Source organism: Moschus berezovskii, chromosome 4 (genome assembly GCF_049115385.1).
Source record: "Moschus berezovskii isolate FMDL1 chromosome 4, NW_MosBer_1.0, whole genome shotgun sequence".
Lineage (NCBI taxonomy): Eukaryota > Metazoa > Chordata > Mammalia > Artiodactyla > Moschidae > Moschus > Moschus berezovskii.
The window spans coordinates 28,731,000-28,749,216 of NC_142463.1; the positions used below are offsets into that span (position 1 = coordinate 28,731,000).

At 43.0% G+C, this 18,217-nt stretch overlaps 1 protein-coding gene across 3 annotated transcripts in view; it reads right to left on the bottom strand.

Moving 5' to 3' along the window:
• Window positions 1-9,457: 9,457 nt before the first annotated feature.
• The window catches only part of YIPF1 (Yip1 domain family member 1), a 33,812-nt gene continuing 25,052 nt past the window's right edge, over window positions 9,458-18,217 (bottom strand). For 2 of the 3 annotated variants that reach the window (XM_088835313.1, XM_088835311.1), the window contains one exon: window positions 9,458-9,592. The gene's annotated coding sequence lies outside the window, so the exon portion shown is untranslated. The other variant, XM_088835312.1, reaches the window with a different exon arrangement.

An 18,217-nucleotide genomic window follows, 5' to 3' on the forward strand; every position in this document is an offset into this window, starting at 1 on the left:
ATGGAGCCCACATTACCCACCTTCAGATAATGTGTTCATACATGGTGATAATACTGTTCACCAAGCATCTCAGGTCTCTTGTTTTTTAGGCTTATAGTAGGATTATACGTGGTGGTCTTCTTTAAAGTTAGGTGTGACCATGTGATACTTCTGGCCAATGAATTATGAGAAGTGGCATGTATCACTTGTAAGTGAAAGATTTAATTGCCACTGTGAGACCTTCCAGAGCTCTTTTTCCTCTGGCACAGTGACCAATCCTACATGAGAAGTGCTCACTCCAACATCCCAGGGGCCTGCGTGACTACAATGAACAGGTTCCCTGACAATCCGTGATGAACTTGTAACATGAGCAAGAAATAAAACTTCGTTGTTTTAAACTGCTGAAATTTTGGACCTTATTTTTTAAATTTATTTATTTATATTTGGCTGGGTCTTCCTTTCCACGAGAGGGCTTTCTCTAGTTGAGGAGAGCTGGGGCTACTCTTTGTTGTGGCGCTCGGGCTTCTCATTGCTGTGGTTTCTCTTTGTGGCGCACAGGCTGTCAAGCATGGATGCAGTAGTCGTGGCACATGGGCTTAGTTGCCCCGAGGCATGTGGAATCTTCCCGGACCAGGGATTGAACCCATGTCCCCTGCATTGGTGGATTCTTAACCACTGGACCACCAGGGAAGTCTGAATTGCTTTATTATTGTAGAATAATCTAACCTATCCCAAATGATACAAATAGTGAACCAATAAATGCAATTACCTAATAAGTATAGGTTGAGGGTAGACCAGGCACTGTGCTGGGTCCCAGGCATGCAAATCAGAGTGAAGTTGCTACTGTCAGAGTTGCTTAAGCTGGACATGGAATGCCATGTCTTCCATGAGAACTTTGCTATTGAATCTCTCTTAAAAATTCCTGTGATTTCAGCATTCAGTGAATACGTGTGGCCTTGAGTAGCACAGAAGAAAAACAGCAAACTTTAGAGCCAGACAATCCCACTTTCAAGTCCTAGCTTTACCCCTCCCTTGCTGAGAAGGCTACAGATCCTGCTCTGGTTGAACACTTATTATTGATACCTATTGAATACTGCAAATCATACTATATAAATTTAATTCTCACACTTGCCCTTCAAGATCAGTTTTACATATATACACACACACACAGTGTGGTCACAGGCACTTAAGTCTACATACATATATATAGAGACTCTTTCTGAGGCAGCCAAGCAGAACGGAAAGTGAAGCAAGGATTCACACCCACATCTGTGTGAAAATTTGTTATGGAAATAGTTTTTCACCCTGTGGTTTGTTTATGTGCTTGCTCACTTATTTATGAAGTTCTAACCATTTCCTGTAACATTTTTAACCCCCTTTATAGGGGAGGGCAATTATTATCAATTTTTTTCATCTTATGAGCAATATTATCTAGTAACTTCTTCCTTTACTTCTTCTCCAGCATCTGGTTAGAAGCAATATTTTGGTTAATAACTATAAGGCAATCAGCAAGCTTTGTCTGCCTCTTACATATATATGTCCTCCCCATTCTCTATTTTGTTAGTTTTGCTGTATATTAAAGACACATAAGCATTAAAAACTATATTCTCTCCCTTATAACCATCACTTATTATTAGTTATATAAGTAAATATATATTTTGGAGAAGGCAATGGCAACCCACTCCAGTACTCTTGCCTATATATATATTTAGTGCTCTTCCTTGGTGGCTCAGAGGGTGAAGCGTCTGCCTGCAGTGCAGGAGACCTAGGTTTGATCCCTGGGTCGGGAAGATCCCCTGGAGAAGGAAATGGCAACCCACTCCAGTACTCTTGCCTGGAGAATCCCAAGAACGGAGGAGTCTGGTGGGCTACAGTCCATGGGGGTCGCAAAGAGTCGGACTCGACTGAGCAACTTCACTTTCACTTTCACCACCTGTTATGTCAATGTCTCACTAGTCTGGTTGTCTGAAGTATGTTCCCTAGAAGATGCCTCAGAGAGGTCATGAGAATCGTCCCTGGGTTTTTCCATGCTGATAACGTTTTGTCTTTGGCTTTCATACCTGAAAGTCAGTTTGGCTGAACGTAAAATCCTTAGGTCACCCTTCCTTTCTTCAGTATCTTAGACATATTGTTACTCCATAGTCTCCTGACATAAAGCACTGTTGTCAAGTCTGATCACAACCTGATTTTCCTTCCCTTATAAGTGAATTTGCCTTTTAGCCTGGATGCCCCAAATATTTTTTCTTTAAAAAAATCCACTGATTTTACTATGTCTCAGTGTTGACCTGGGTTGATTTTCCCAGGCACAAGGCGTGCCCTCACAGTCTTGAGTCTTTTTGTTTTTAGGGAAGTGTTTTTTATATAGCTTTTTTATTTATTTTTTATTTTTTTAAGTAATTAATTTATTTTTTATTGGAGGCAAATTATTTTACAATATTATATTGGTTGGTTTTGCCATACATTAACATGAATTCGCCCCGGGTTTACATAAGCTCCCCCTTCTGAACCCCCCTCCCACCTCCCTCCTCCCTTTATCCTCCCTCTGGGTCATCCCCGCACGCCAGCCCTGAGTATCCTATAACATGCATCGACCCTGAACTAGTGATTCGTTTCACATATGACTATATAGCTTTTTTAAAATGTAATTTTTCTCCTCCATTGCCCCATTATTCTTTTCCCTACATGGACATGTATACTACAAATTTAGATAGTAAGTCTGCCTATCTTCTTTATTTGTCATTTTCTCTTGAATTCTCAGTTCAGTTCAGTCACTCAGTCGTGTCCAACTCTGTGACCTTTGCGACTCTGAATTCTCAGATTTCTCTTATTCATTCTGCAATTTAAACTTTTTTCTTCTTTTCACTTTTTACTCCTTTAAGGCATTATCTGTTGTGCAAAAATTATATAGTCTTATATCCCTTCTAGTTCAGTCTTCACTTGTGAAATGAGTTTTCCCTTTTATTTCCAATTCTTTCCTTAGTTTGAATACCTAATTTTTGCTTTCTATTTCTGACTTGTGCTTATCTTTCATATCTTGTACTATTTCCTTAATTTACCTTTGCTCATTTTGAAATTACAATTTTTATCTGGTTTTGTGGGCATGTCTTTCTGGAATGCTTTCATTTCATTAAGGATGTTTTTCTGCTCCATGTTCTCATTTTCCTTATAACTTCATTATGAGATTTGACTGCAGTCTCTCTGTTGTTCCTTTTTTATATGAAATTAATTTTCCTGCACATTTAGCAGGGAGGAGTGAGTTAGGATAGCTGTGCTAAATTCAAGGCTCTACAGCTTCCTTGTCTGTGTTTCCATTAAGTGTTCACATGAATGGCTTCATACTTTCTAAGATCTTCTGGCCCTGTTATCCTCCCCCACTCATTTGGCCTTCCTTTTCCTTTGTCCCAAATATCCCTGGCCTACCCTATTTGTAGTCTGTTCCCTGCAGTTTCTAGTCTGGTATCCTGGAAAGACACTTTGGCTGGTTTTGAGGGTTCACAGCACCTGAGCTGCTCCAGCTTCTTCAGTCCCTACTTTGGGCCCCTTCTACTCATCAGCCGCAAACTGCGTTGTATAACCCCTCTCTCCCAGTTCCAACTGCTATTACTCTATTGGTCCTTTGTACTTTCCAGGGAGTAACTGTTGACTATTTTGGGGTTCTCTTATTTTCAGATTTCTCAGACACTCTTGGTTCCCTCTCCTTCTCTCCACAAAAATGCTGATATCATGCGAGTCTGAGCCATCAGCAGTTTCCACCTATGCGAATTTTGGGGTTTGTGGTGCTATCTTGTTTCTCAGTTTTGTTACAGATGTCCATAAGTTTTTGGTTTTGCTATCCCAGTTGCTCTATTTTTTGTTTGTTTTGCTTTGTTTTTAACGAGGGAATTCAGGGAGATTTAAAATATACCACTGCCATCTTTCCAGAATTCTTTTCTCTCAATTCTTTACACGATGCCAACCAGTGAAATCAGACAATGGGCAAACCACCATCCATGATCTTTTCTAAAAGTAGAAGATTCTGAGATGTAATAGTTATCAATCTAAAACTCATTCTGGTTTCACTTAGGGTGGCAGTGTGCCCAGTTAAGAAGCACCTCCCAGCCTCCCTTGCAGCTAGGGATGACCAGGTAATCCAGTTCTGACCAATAAGATACAAGCAAAAGACAGCAATGGGGCTTTGGAGAAAGCTCACCAAAAGTCAGGTCAACTCAACTAGCCAACCAGCCCCTTTTGCCCTTTCCCTTCTTTTTGCCTGTCAAAAGCTGAGCTACGCTGCAAAGAGCTGAGCTGCCAAGCATCTGTGTAAAGTAGTAAAAATGAAACTAACGGTCAATGATTGAATCATTTACTGTGACAGTATAAGCAAGAGACTAAACAGGAGAAAGTGCTGGCTCCCCAGATGGTCCATTTTTCTCCCTGGCACAGTGCCAGGCAAGAGTCAGATGGATTAGTACAGATAATCAGGATTGTCTCACTGCTGAAGGATCCCTAAACAAAAGGCTCCTGCCTTTCTGCATACCCGGAGGCAGGGAGAAGGGAGCAGAGAAGGGCTGAGAGTGGAAAAGTACTACACACTTGAGTGAAGAAAACATTTCAAGGCCACACACTCACCCCCTTCCCTCCCCCCACCACCCCACAGCCAGTAAGTTGGTCTCTGCAAAGGCACCTAAGGGAGGCCGTGGCTAGGTCTCCCTTCCCCCCATAAGAAGCCTGGGCTAAGGCTGGGGTGATGGTAGGGTGAGGCCAGAGCCCTTGATTGCAGATCCCCTCAGAGGGTGCAGTGCACAGGCTCTGTACCTTCCCATGAAGCTGTGGGTAAAGCTTTGAATTAATAATTGCCTATGCCTAGGTCTGAAATACGACACATAGGTTTTAGGCTTAGAGTTGGACTCCTCACTTCCTCCACTTTGCTGGAAAAGGAAGCAGACATATTGGGATCAGATGATGACAAATTCATGCTAAAGCCTGCTGAACAAAAGAAAGAAAATAGAAGGCAGGGTCCCTGATAGCCTCATGGAGCAGCCATGTTAACCTGAGACTGTCTCCAAACTTCTATTTACATGAGAAAAATAAAACTGCTAATTTGTTTAAGCTACTGTTTTTCTGGGTTCTTTTACAGCTGAATGCAGTTCTTAAGGGCTACATGGGGATCCAAAGGGCAGTGGCTTCCTAAACGGTGATGCTGGTTGGTTCATGAAGTTTTCACTAGTACTTGGTAGGTGAGAAAGAATAAACAATGTAGTCAGTTTTTCATAAAGGAAATTTATTCACGTTTTCAGTACTGAGATCATGCCTTTCCAGATCCTTTGATATTATAATGTCCTCTCTTTCATGAAATGATGGTGCTAATTTATGATGCTGGTTATGTCCAAAATCCTTACTTAAAAATTAAATTCTGACCACTGTATAATGAATCTCTAAACATATTTTTGGAAGAATGTATTTAAGTCATATCATACTTAAAAATACTTCAGTTCAGTCGCTCAGTCGTGTCTGACTCTTTGCGACCCCATGAATCACAGCACACCAGGCCTCCTTGTCCATCACCAACTCCCAGAGTTCACTCAAACTCATGTCCATCGAGCTGGTGATGCCATCCAGCCATCTCATTCTCTGTCGTCCCTGTCTCCTTCCACCCCCAATCCCTCCCAGCATCAGAGTCTTTTCCAGTGAGTCAACTCTTCACATGAGGTGGCCAAAGTATTGGAGTTTCATCTTTAGCATCAGTCCTTCCAATGAACACCCAGGATTGATCTCCTTTAGAATGGACTGTTTGGATCTCCTTGCAGTCCAAGGGACTCTCAAGAGTCTTCTCCAGCACCACAGTTCAAAAGCATCAATTCTTCAGCAATCAGCTTTCTTAACAGTCCAACTCTCACATCCATACATGACCACAGGAAAAAACATAGTCTTGACTAGACGGACCTTGGTTGGCAAAGTAATGTCTCTGCTTTTTAATATGTTGCCCATCAAAATTGGATATTTATATGTGCCTGGAAAAAAATTCACTGTTTTTCTTTACTTGAACACTTACCATACTTCTGTGACCAGATGTGTGGGTTTTCCACATTAAACAATTTTTACATTAACTGCCTGGAGTTAGTGCAGACCTACAGGTTAAGGGTCTTAATGCTAATTGCAAGCAGTGGGTCCCCAGGTTACCCACTGTCTTGGCAGTCTGAAGGCAGATTGGAGAAGAATTTCTAGACACAGCATTTCAGAAGAAAGTGAGTTTATTAAGAACAAACAGCAGAGATGATGTGGGCACTGAAAGCACAGAGGGCCAACCTCCTGAGACCAGGGAAAGTTGACCAGACAAAGTTAGAACATCAGGCTGGCTCAAGAGAGAGCCAACGATTTTTGTGGGCTAGTAGCCAATTTTTATAGCCTCAAGACAAAGAAAATTCCTGCTAGAAGGTTGGCATTAGGTGATTGGTTAGGGTACTATAGAGTGAGTACTAGGCTGGGCATTTTTGCAAAATATGGAGCTTCCCAGGTGGCACATTGGTAAAGAATCCACTTACCAACACAGGAGACATGAGACTCAGGTTTGCTCCCTGGGTCAGGAAGATTCTCTGGAGCAGGAAATGGCAACCCACTCCAGGATTCTTGCCTGGAAAATTCCAAGGACAGAGAAGGCTGGTGGGCTACAGTCCATGGGGTTGCAGAGTTGGACATGACAGAGTGACTATGCACACACATTAGGTCAGGAAGCATGCTGGTGATGACCAGGAGACTTTTGGCAACAGTTATGAAGGAGCTCAGTCAATTTCGGAGGTGACCTTGGTTCTGGGCTCCCCTTCTCAGGCCTTGATGCAAGGCCTCGCACCTGTGGCCTTGGGATAGGCTTCGACACCCATGCCTTCTGCCTGACTCAGCTTACAAATTGGAGGTTCCCACAATCCCCTCCTTGGGCTTGATAATTTGCTCACAGAACCCAGGAAAACAGTCAACTTACTATTGTTGGCTAATATACAAAGGACATTTTAAAGGATGCAAATGAAAGGCCAGATAAAGAGACACATAGGGTGAGGTCTAGGAGGGTCCCAGGTGTAGGAGCTTGTGTCCACCTGGATTTGGGGGGCATACCACCCTCCCAGCACATGAATGTATTCACCAAACCAGAAACTCTCCATACCCAGTTCTTTGGGTATTTTTATGGAGGCTTCATCACATAGACATGATTGATTAGTAACTCTGTTTCTTGTCCCTCTCCTCTCTATGGAGAATGGGGGTTAGGGATGAAAGCTCCAGGCTTCTGATCATGGCTTGCTTTCTTGTGACCAGCCCCATCCAGGGGCCCCCAAGTCTCCTAATTAGAACCAAAAATGCTCTACTACTCAGGAAATTCCAAGAGATTTAGGAGTTCTGTCAGATACTTCGATAGCTCCAGAGACAAGGGTCTCAGGGGCTCTGTGTCAGGAACTGGTGCCAAAGACCAAACATCAGGACAGAAGATTCTCCGAGTAGATTCTTTTGTCAGGAACTGGGACAGAAACCAACATATATAATATACATAAATATCACTTTACAATATGCTTCTGGTCTTCAATAAGAGAAAAATCCTGTCACTTTTGGTAAGAGAGAGGAAGGAGAGGTGACAGATGGCTTGTACAGGGGAATTCACAGGATCCACATGTGTAAGAATCACTGCATTGGGTAGCAGAAGCTAAGTATTCAAGAAAGAGTGAGCCAGGGCACCAGTTCAGAAGGTGACTGGAGAGTATGAAGGCCAAGTTCTCTGAAGAGTACTTGAAGACAAAAGAAATATTTAGATGGAGAAAACTCGGGGGGTGCAGAATAGCAGCTTTCAATCATCTGAAGTTATCAAAGGGAAAGAAGCTTAGACTTGATTTGAGAGCCCAGGGTTAGTGCTCAGACCAACCAGTACCTAGAAAGGTGATCAGCACACAGTAGGTGCATAATATATGTATATTTGTTGAATAAGGTAATGGGGGTGACATTCAGCATTTGATAGGAGGTTTGCCAAGGTGACCTTAATCAGCTAAATGGTAGCCTGAATTTGTGTGCAGTTTCCTTTATCTCTGTGTTGTTGTTCAGTTGCTAAATCATGTCCAACTCTAAGCTACTCCATGGACTGTAGCATGTCAGGCTTCCCTGTCCTTCACCATCTCCCAGAGTTTGCCCCAACTCATGCCCATTGAGTCAGTGATGCCATCCGACCATCCTCATCCTCTGTCACCCCCTTTTCCTCCTGCCTTCAATCTTTCCCAGCATCAGAGTCTTTTCCAGTGAGTTGCCTCTTCATATCAGGTGGCCAAAGTACTGCAGCTTCAGCTTCAGTATCAGTCCTTCCAATGAATATTCCGGGTTGATTTCCTTTAGGATTGACTGGTTTGATCTCCTTGCAATCCAAGGAGATTACCTGCATTATCAGCCTTTTAACTCTAAATGCGTCTCTGCAGTTGTCTCACAGACACATGACACAGTACACAAATACACAGGGAACTCTGGTGCTGAAGATGACAACAGAAATGGCAATCAGCCATCCTGACCTGGCAGAGACTCAGGTGTGGATGGTATGCATTTTAAACACAAAGTATAAAAAAGGTGTCTTTGAGGTGTCACGGGTTGCTCCCTTTCATGAACTCTAGCCAGGAAGTAACGCCACTGGAAAAGGCACTCAAAGGGCTCTAAAAGAATTTTCCAAAATGTGTATGTCAAAATAGGTAATCTGTAAACATGTTCTCTTCTCTTTTAATATTTATTTACTTGGCTGCACCGAGTCTTAGTCACAGCACGTGAGATCAGTTGCAGCACGCGCACCCTTAGTTGAAGCATGTGGGATCTAGTTCCTTGACCAGATATTATTGAACCTGGGCCCCCTGCATTGAGAGCACAGAGCCCTAGCCACTGGACCACTAGGAAAGTCCTGGCAAGCATGTTCTTTAAACGCACTGTTCAATACTTAGAGGAGGAAAAATTCTGACCCCAACACCCCAAAAGTTAGCACATGAAATCAAGACTCCCAGCAGCCCGCCGCAGGCTGACAGTAAAACATCAAAGAAGAACCTGAGGTCAAAGTCATGAAGTACAGACACAGACATTATTATTTGCATTTTGTATTTATTTTGCAACCATTAGATTCAGTTGCCCACAGTCAGGTCACCAAAGACAAATTTTCAGACTCACTATGAATCCAAACCAAAGTTCACACTGTTTGGTCACTTGAGGAATGCAAGGGGAGCAGAGGCTCACCTGGGTAATCTATACACAATCCAGAGAAAAGCACCCCAGTTAGGATGGAGCCATATCAGGGATTAAGGGCGTACCTAACGTGAAGCACACCACGTGACTGTGAGAGGCAAATGCCAGGCACCAAAGTAGCCTCCCATCCCCTTGTATTTCTCCCCAAATCAGCACACAGTCACAAAGACAACCAACAGCATAACGAAGAGCTGGATGACATGGGTCTCAGCTCAACCACAGATACTCTTGTTTGCTAAATCGTTGATGATTAGGCTTCAGGGTGGCACCACCCAGATGCTGGGTGTTGGGGCCATTCCATCCGTCTTCCTGATGGCTTCGGTTGTTCGGCCTCTTGCAGCGGATGCCATGTCCAAAAGAGCCACACTCCAAAACCCATTGAAGAGCACTGAAGAGCAAAAAGAGTCACTCTCAAGACAAAGGCTCCCCCATACAGGAAGGATTCAGGGAGATAACTTCGACACCAGAGCAGTCTGCAGCTACCAGCTTGCCAAAGCTAGAGCTTTGAGTCCTGATTTACAGGTTACAGGGAAGACATACTGCTAGATCGGAGATGATATTTTAAAGTTTTTCTCCATTTCTTTGGAAACCCAGTGACTTCCTCTGACACAGATCCCAAAGCTACCTTCACTCAGTCTCCTCAAACTCTTCTTTGTGACTGCTCTGTTTGGTGCTAGAGGAGAAAAGATAAAAGAAAATACGGAAGGGACTTTCCTGGTGGTCCAGTGGTTAAGACTCTGTCCAGTGGTTAAGACTCTACGCTTCCACTGCAGGCTGCACAACTTTGATCCCTGGTCATGGAACTAAGAACCCCCCCTATGCTGCACACACAGTCAAAAAGAAAATAAAAAGAAATATGGAGGGACAGAAAAAGATTCAGGAGCTGAGAGATGACTGTGTTTATTTAAACACAAGCTGGAATCAAGATTTCCAGGAGAAATATCAATAACCTCAGATATGCAGATACCACCACCCTTTTGGCAGACAGTGAAGAAGAACTGAAGAGCCTCTTGATGAAAGTGAAAGAGAAGAGTGAAAAAGTTGGCTTAAAACTCAACATTCAGAAAACTAAGATCATGGCATCCAGTCCCATCACTTCATGGCAAATAGATGGGGAAACAATGGAAACAGTGACAGACTTTATTTTCTTGGGCTCCAGAATCACTGCAGATGGTGACTGCAGTCATGAAATTAAAAGACGCTTACTCCTTGGAAGGAAAGTTATGACCAACCTAGACAGCATATTAAAAAGCAGAGACATTACTTTGCCAACAAAGGTCCATCTAGTCAAAGCTATGGTTTTTCCAGTAATCATGTACAGATGTGAAAGCTGGACAATAAAAAAGGTTGAGCACTAAAGAATTGATGCCTTCAAACTGTGGTGCTGGAGAAGACTCTTGCAAGTCCCTTGGAGAGCAAGGAGATCAAACCAGTCAATCCTAAAGGAAATCAACCCTGAATATTCATTGGAAAGACTGATGCTGAAGCTTCAATGCTTTGGCCACCTAATGTGAAGAGCTGACTCATTAGAAAAGACCCTGATGCTGGCAAAGAAGGAAGGCAGCATGAGAGGGGGTCAACAGTGGATGAGATGGTTGGATAGCATCACCAACTCAATGGACGTGAGTTTGAGCAAGCTCCAGGAGATGGTGAAGGACAAGGAAGCCTGGTGTGCTGCAGTCCATGTTGTTGCAAAGAGTCGGACACGACTAAGCAACCGAACAACAAGCATAAGGCTATACAGGGGACAATGGCAGGATCTGAGGCAGAATAAGTAGATTAAGGGATAGATCATGGCATTTTGGGTTTTCTTCTTTAGATGACAGGAGGCCAAACAAAAAATATATTAGTTTTTAAGTAGAAGAGTGATGCAGTCAAAGGCTCAGTCAGATTTATAAATTTTAAAGACCCTAATAGCTACATAACACACACTGGTGGCTCAGCAGGTAAAGAATCTGCCTGTAATGCAGGAGACCTGGGTATAATCCATGGGTCCGGAAGATCCCCTGGAGAAGGGAATGGCAACCCACTCCAGTATTCTTACCTGGAGAATTCCATGGCTACAGTCCATGGGATCACAAAGTGTCAGACACGACTGAGCTATGTATAGGATAAATCAGAAGGAGGAAAAGAAATGAGACAGAGAAACCCATCAAGCTATTACTGTAGTCTAGATGTGAGATGATCAGGTCCTTAACGCTGGGTATGGTACTAATAGGGAGATTTGAGAAATATTTCCAAGGCAGCATAGACACGTCCTGCTGACAGATAAGATGTGGACGATAAGAGGAAGGAATCTACACTGATGCTGAGGTTTCTAGCTTGAGTGGCTGGGTAGATTTCTTTTTTTTCAACCATGCTTTGTGGCTTACGGAATCTTAGTTCCCCAACTAGGGACTGAACCTGGGCCCTCAGTAGTGAAAGTGCAGAGTCCTAACCCCTGGACCACCAGGAAATTCCTCCGTAGGTTTCTTAATTTATCCAACAAATACTGATGGAGGACTCATGTGCCAGGCACTGGATACAATGATAATAAGGCAAACATGGTTCTAACTCTGAAGAAACTTACAGTCCAGCAGGGGAAACTACGGGCTAAGCAAACATATAAAACATAATTTCTGCAAGGTACAATGAAAAGAGAAGTTGCTCAGTAGTGTCTGACTCTTTGCGACCCTATGGACTGTAGCCTACTAGGCTCCTCCGTCCATGGGATTTTCCAGGCAAGAGTACTGGAGTGGGTTGCCATTTTCTTCTCCAGAGGATCTTCCCGACCCAGGGATCAAACCCAGGTCTCCCTCATTGCAGGCAGACGCTTTACCATCTGAGCTACCAGGGAAGCCAGGTACAATGAAAGGGCATGATAAAGAATCAAACCTAGTCTGGAGTCAGGAGTGGATGGTAGTGCCATTCACTAAGACAGGAAAATGTAAGAAAATCTAGTTGTTGGGCAGATGAGTTTAGTTTTGAACATGATGTATTTGTGGCATCTGTTGGTACACTTGGTTGAGGATTTACAAGAAATGGGAACTTGGAAAGACAGGTAGAGATATGGTCAAATCCAGGAAAGATGAAGGAATGTGGCAGAGAGGTGTTCCTAATGCATGGCCTTCCTCCTAAGAGAATGAGCCAGGCCTCCCTGAGGACCTCATCAGGGGAAATGTCACAATCAGGGTCAGCATTTAAGCACACCACAAAGGTGGATGCTGAGGCAGGGGAAATCTGCTTAAATCTACCTGCTCTACAAAAGGGAAAAGTTGCCAACCAAAATTTGGTGGTTGGAGAAGGGTGGATGGTATGTGATGGAAGGCCAGAACCTCAAGTCCTGATTGGCCTTCTGGTAAACATCAGCGTTGGGTTCTGAAATGCCAAGTAAAGGTAAGGACAAGCCAGCCCACAGGGAAGTCATGAAAATTCTATTTTTCTCATCTTTCTAGCTGTCTGTTCCAAATTAATGTCAAGACTGGAAAATGACATGAAGACAGAAAATTCCCTCCTCCAATTCCCTTCTCCCACTGCTAACTGTTACTAGGTGGCCTGTGGGGCAGAGGCTGGAATTCCTGGCACTTAGGCTGAGAATAGCAAGTAAGATACCTTTTGGGCCAGATGTAGTCCATAAAGTCACCATCAGCCAGGGCTCCTTTGCCACTTTCAGGCCTTAGACTTGACTCCTGGTCACTTCTGGCTCCCCACTGTGGTAGCCCCTCTGTGGCATGCCCTGCTCCCCTCCTGGCCCCATCCTTGCATCCAAGCTAGACAATGTCAGACAACTGCCTCATCTGAGGTATTCCAATCAGAAGTTCCCAAAATCATGATTCGCTCTTTACCTTAGCAAGGCCTGCTAGTCTGTGTGATGCAGGAGATACAAAGTTGGACCGTGGGGGACTTTCCTGGTGGTCCAGTGGCTAAGACTGCCTGCTCTCAATGCAGAGGGTGGGCCTAGGGATTTAATCCCCGGTCGGGGAACTAGATCCCACATGCCACAACAAAGATCAAAGAGCCTGTGTGCAGAAACTAAGACTCGGAGTAGCCAAATAAATTAAAAAAAGAAGTTGGGCTGTAAAATCTGGGAAGGTAAGGACCTATCTCCATTATTCACAAGTGGCCCAGTCCTCAATGAAGAACAAGAGTTTCCAAGCAACCTGGCAAATGATCCAAGTTTTGAATGCCATGTGGTATGTATACAACCCTCCCTTGCTCAAAATCAAGCTTTCCCCAAATGCCTGCTGAGTGCTGGGCTATAATGGTAAATAAATCTCTGACCTCAAGAAACTCTCCGTCTATGAAATCACAGTTAATAAGAAAATGGCCATAAAAGACAAACATATAAAGAGCTCTACCACAGCCCAGAGAAATAAGTAGTAATATTATCTGGAGAAGTAAAGCAAAACTTCAACAAGGACAGAATATCTGAAGTAGGTCCTGAAGAATAAATAGGAAGTTTCCAAGCAGACAAGGGAGGAAAAAGCATACTCTAGAACTTTTAAAAAAATCTTCAAAGACTTTAATTTTTTAAATCTTTTTTATGCCATGCTGCACAATCTGTGGGATCCTAGTTCCCCAACCAGGTATTGAACCTGGGCCCCAGCAGTGAAAGCACTGAGTCCTAACCACTGGACTGCCAGGGAATTCCCTTCTAAGAGTTTAAAGTCACATTTCCAGTAATTAAAGGTAGTTTGAAACTTTTATTACTAGATTATTATGAGTGCACGATGGATAAAACAGGTAAGTACTTATGTGGTGGGTTTCCCAAGTGGCGCAGTGGTAAAGAACCCACTTGCCAGTGCAGGAGATGCAGGAGACTTGGGTTCATTTCCTGGGTCAGGAGATCCCCTGGAGGAAGAAATGGAAACCCACTCGAGTATTCTTGCCTGGAGAATCCCATGGACAGAAGAGCCTGGTGGGCTGCAGTCCATAGGGCCGCAAAGAGTTGGACACTACTGAGCATCTGAGAACGCACTTATGTGGCAGTCCAATTCTATCACCAATGGTTTCAGTGAGAAGTGAAATACTCAACAGAGGAGAAAGGAGATATGAATATATGATAAAAGCAATTCAGTAAGAACTCTGTAGAAGTATCAGTATGAACTCACAATGTTCATATGTTCTATCAAGCAAACAACAATCATACACACTGAAAAGGCCTGAAAACAATGACCAAGCCAACTGCAGTGAGCAACACTAGCATCCAGATTGTGACCTGGAAATACTATTTCCCCACTGAAGGGAACCAGGAATCCTTAGAGAAATGACTCAGTCTGGATCAGGAACAGAAAAAGTTAAAAATGAGCCAAGAACATTTGGTTATAACAGACAGCAAGGCAGTTAACAGAGACTCCTAGAGTTGTGCCAACAAGACCCAGGGGCCAACTGGTGTCCAAATATAGGACAATCTGAGAATCAGTAAGCATAATATTTGCAATGGCCTGAAACTAATTGGTCATTGCTGCAGAGTCCTAGTGAACCAACTACAATTTTGAAAGCAGGTAAAAAAGAAAAAAATCATTTATCTTGCTTTTCTTATATATAAACTGTATCAATGCTCACCCAAACAGATGAAAGGAAGTTTTTATTAAAGAAATATTCTAGTTAATAAAGGAAGAAAGATAGAATTGAAATATCACTGTTTCAAAACCCCTACTAAATTAATGAATCTAAGCATAGCTTATTAATGGCTCCTAATGTCAAAAAGAGAGATAATTAGACATTATGAGTTTATGGATGGAAGAATTTTACAGCACACATCAAGTAGTCTTGCCAAAAAATCATATCTGAATCTGATCAAACCTTTAGATACAACCATCAATTCACAGAAAACAGAGGACACAGTTATATGTTAAATGATACCATAGAGAAACAATCAGCAAAATCCACAATAAATGAGCTTTCAACAAATAAATGGCAAAAGGAAAGAGAAAGATGGAATAGAACTCTATAATTTAAAAGGCATTTAAAGGCAACTGTCCTCCAATTAAAAAGAAAAAATAAAAGGCATTTAAGGTGCCTTCCCTGGTGGTCTAGTGGCTAAGACTCTGCATTCCCAATGCAGGGGGCTTGGGTTTGATCCCTGGTCAGGGAAACAGATCCTATATGCTGCAACTAAAATATCCTGTATGCCGCAAAGAAGATCAAAGACCCTGCGTGCTGCAATGAAGACCCAGTGCAGTAAAATAAATAAATAATTTTAAAAATAAATAATAGGCATTTAAGAGATACACTATCCAACTGCAATATGAAATTCAAACACTGAACGTATTTGATATTAAAGAATTATGATTTTTAAAATGTGATTATGGTACTATAGATAGGTTTTGAAAAGTGTGTATATATATATATTTTTTTAAGATTGTTTTAGCCTTTTATTTTATGTTTATTTTTGGCCACACTACGTGGCTTGTAGGATCTTAGTTCCCTGAACAGGGATCAAACCCAGGTTCATGGCAGTGAAAGTGCAGAATCCTAACCACTGAACCACCAGGGAAGTCCCTGAAAAGAGTATCTTTTATAGACACAGAATATAAATGTTTATGTATGAAGGAATAGGATGTTCTAGATTTGCTTCCAAATAATACAGGGGAACGAGATGGAGAACATATGGGCATATGGATGAGACAAGACTGGCTGTGAGTTGACAACTGTTGAAAGTAACAGAGGGGAGGGGTACTTAGGGATTCATTATACAGTTCAGTCTATGAGAGTGAAAGAGGAGAGTGAAAATGCCAGCTTAAAACTCAACATTAAAAAAAACAAGATCATGGCATCCAGTCCCATCACTTCAAGGCAAGTAGAAGGGGAGAAAGTGGAAACAGTGACAGATTTTATTTTCTTGGGCTCCAAAATCACTGCAGACGGTGACTGCAGCCAAGAAATTAAAAGACATTTGCTCCTTGGAAGGAAAGCTATGACAAACCTAGACAGCATATTAAAAAGCAGAGACATCACTATGCCAACAAAGGTCCATATAGTCAAAGCTATGGTTTTTCCATTAGTCATGTATGGATGTGAGAGTGAGGTCCATAAAGAAGGCTTAGGGCTGAAGAATTGATGCTTTTGAATTGCTGTGCTGGAGAAGACTCTTGAGAGTCCTTTGGGCTGCAAGGAGATCAAACCAGTCAATCTTAAAGAAAATCAACCCTGAGTATTCACTGGAAGGACTGATGCTGAAGCTGAAATTTCACTACTTGGGCCACTTGATGTGAAGAGTCAACTCACTGGAAAAGACCCTGATGCTGGGAAAGATAGAAGGCAAATGAAGAAAGGGACGGGAGAGGATGAGATGGTTAGATAGCATCACCAACTCAATGGACATGAATTTGAGCAAACTCTGGGAGATAGCAGAGGACAGAGAAGCCTGGAGGGCTACAGTCCATGGGGTCACAAAGAGTCGGACACAACTTAGTGACTGAACAACAACAACACATTTTCCACTAAATAAATCAAATAAAAGAATAAAAAGTTATTGTGTTGACCCACTTGCCATCTCAGGTTCTTCCAATTTACCTCAAACAAAGGGAACAAAGAAGAAAACTGAGAAAGAAATAGCCCAGGAATTGAAAATGGGTTCTCTGGGAAGGGACACTGCAGACATGGTGTGGAAAAGAATAAGGGGCTGTAAAAAACAGTGTTAGCTATGCTGTGAAATCATGCAGTTTGGATGCTGTGTTAAAGGGGATTATAGCACTGAGTTAAAGCTGATTTCAGAATAAAAGAAGAGATGTGTATAAACCTAGTAAAAACATTTGAAGCTTTGGCTTATGGAATGAACTCTTGACATGAGTGAGTGAAAGGATAATTGCATATAAACCCCGGGTATCAAATCAGGAGGGTTTTAATCACAAAGGAGTTTCCTGAAGCCCTCTGCTCATCTCTTAATAAAGCCCATATCACACAGCAGTATAATTACATGCCAGTCGCCCTCCTCTGGATAGAACCACTTGTCACTGCCCCTGGGAAGGCAGTCCCAGTCTGGATACGGTCCTTCAGACACTCCATCCCTCAAGCCAAAGCAAGATTCCCTAGGTTCACCAGGGTCCTGGCTCAGAGAAGAAATGGCACTGGCTCTAAGGTGATGTGCTGTGTGCTTAGTCACTCAGTCATGTCCAACTCTTTGTGACCCCATGGGCTGTAGCCCGCCAGGCTCCTCTGTGCATGAGGATTCTCCAGGCAAGAATACTGCAGTGGGTTGCCGTGCCCTCCTCCAGGGGATCTTCCTAAGCCAGGGATTGAGCCCAGGTCTCCTGCACTGCAGGCAGATTCTTTACCATCTGAGTCACCTGATAAATATATATAAAACAGGAAGGAAAGAACAAAGTAAGGAAGGAAGGAAAGAAGAAAGTAAAATGTTCTTTATAATATCCCAATGACTTATGTAGGGGTAGTGTCCTTGATTACAAGTAATCGGAGGCTCCTCTATGATCCTGAGGTTCCAGGGAGAGAAGGGGTTAATGCTCTCCCAGCAATTCCTTTCAGGCTAAGCCCTCCAATGCACAGATTTACATAAGGAAGGTTATCTGCAAGATAAAAAGTCATCCCTTTTCCTGAAAGCTGGGAGTCCAGCTTTCAGTGGGAGGCACAGTCAGCTCATAAATCTGCAGGGCTCAGGGCTCTGGGCAGCCCTTCTCATTGACAAAGCAATTGATGCTTCTGCCAGGGAGGCTCCAAAGAAACTGTTTGTCACTATCTCATTTAGAGACTTGACACCAGCAGCCTTCAATAGTTCAGCTGGTAGAGCGGAGGACTGTAGAGGTGATTAGAGACTGGACACCCAAATGGAGACACTGACACCCAAGTTTATAGATGTGAGCAAAGCCCAGAGACACCGAACCTGTGAAAATCAGGATGGGAGGTCAGCAAGGGCCCTGAGGGCTAGGCTCTTCCCAGATGCCAGCTTCTGACTCTCTTAAAGTTGACAGCACCTGAGACACTTGGTCTGGGGACGTCATAACCAAACTGTATGGAAGGAACTGAAGTCCCAGACCAGGAGCAGGCTGTGAGAGCCCCTCTCCTGGTTGATGTC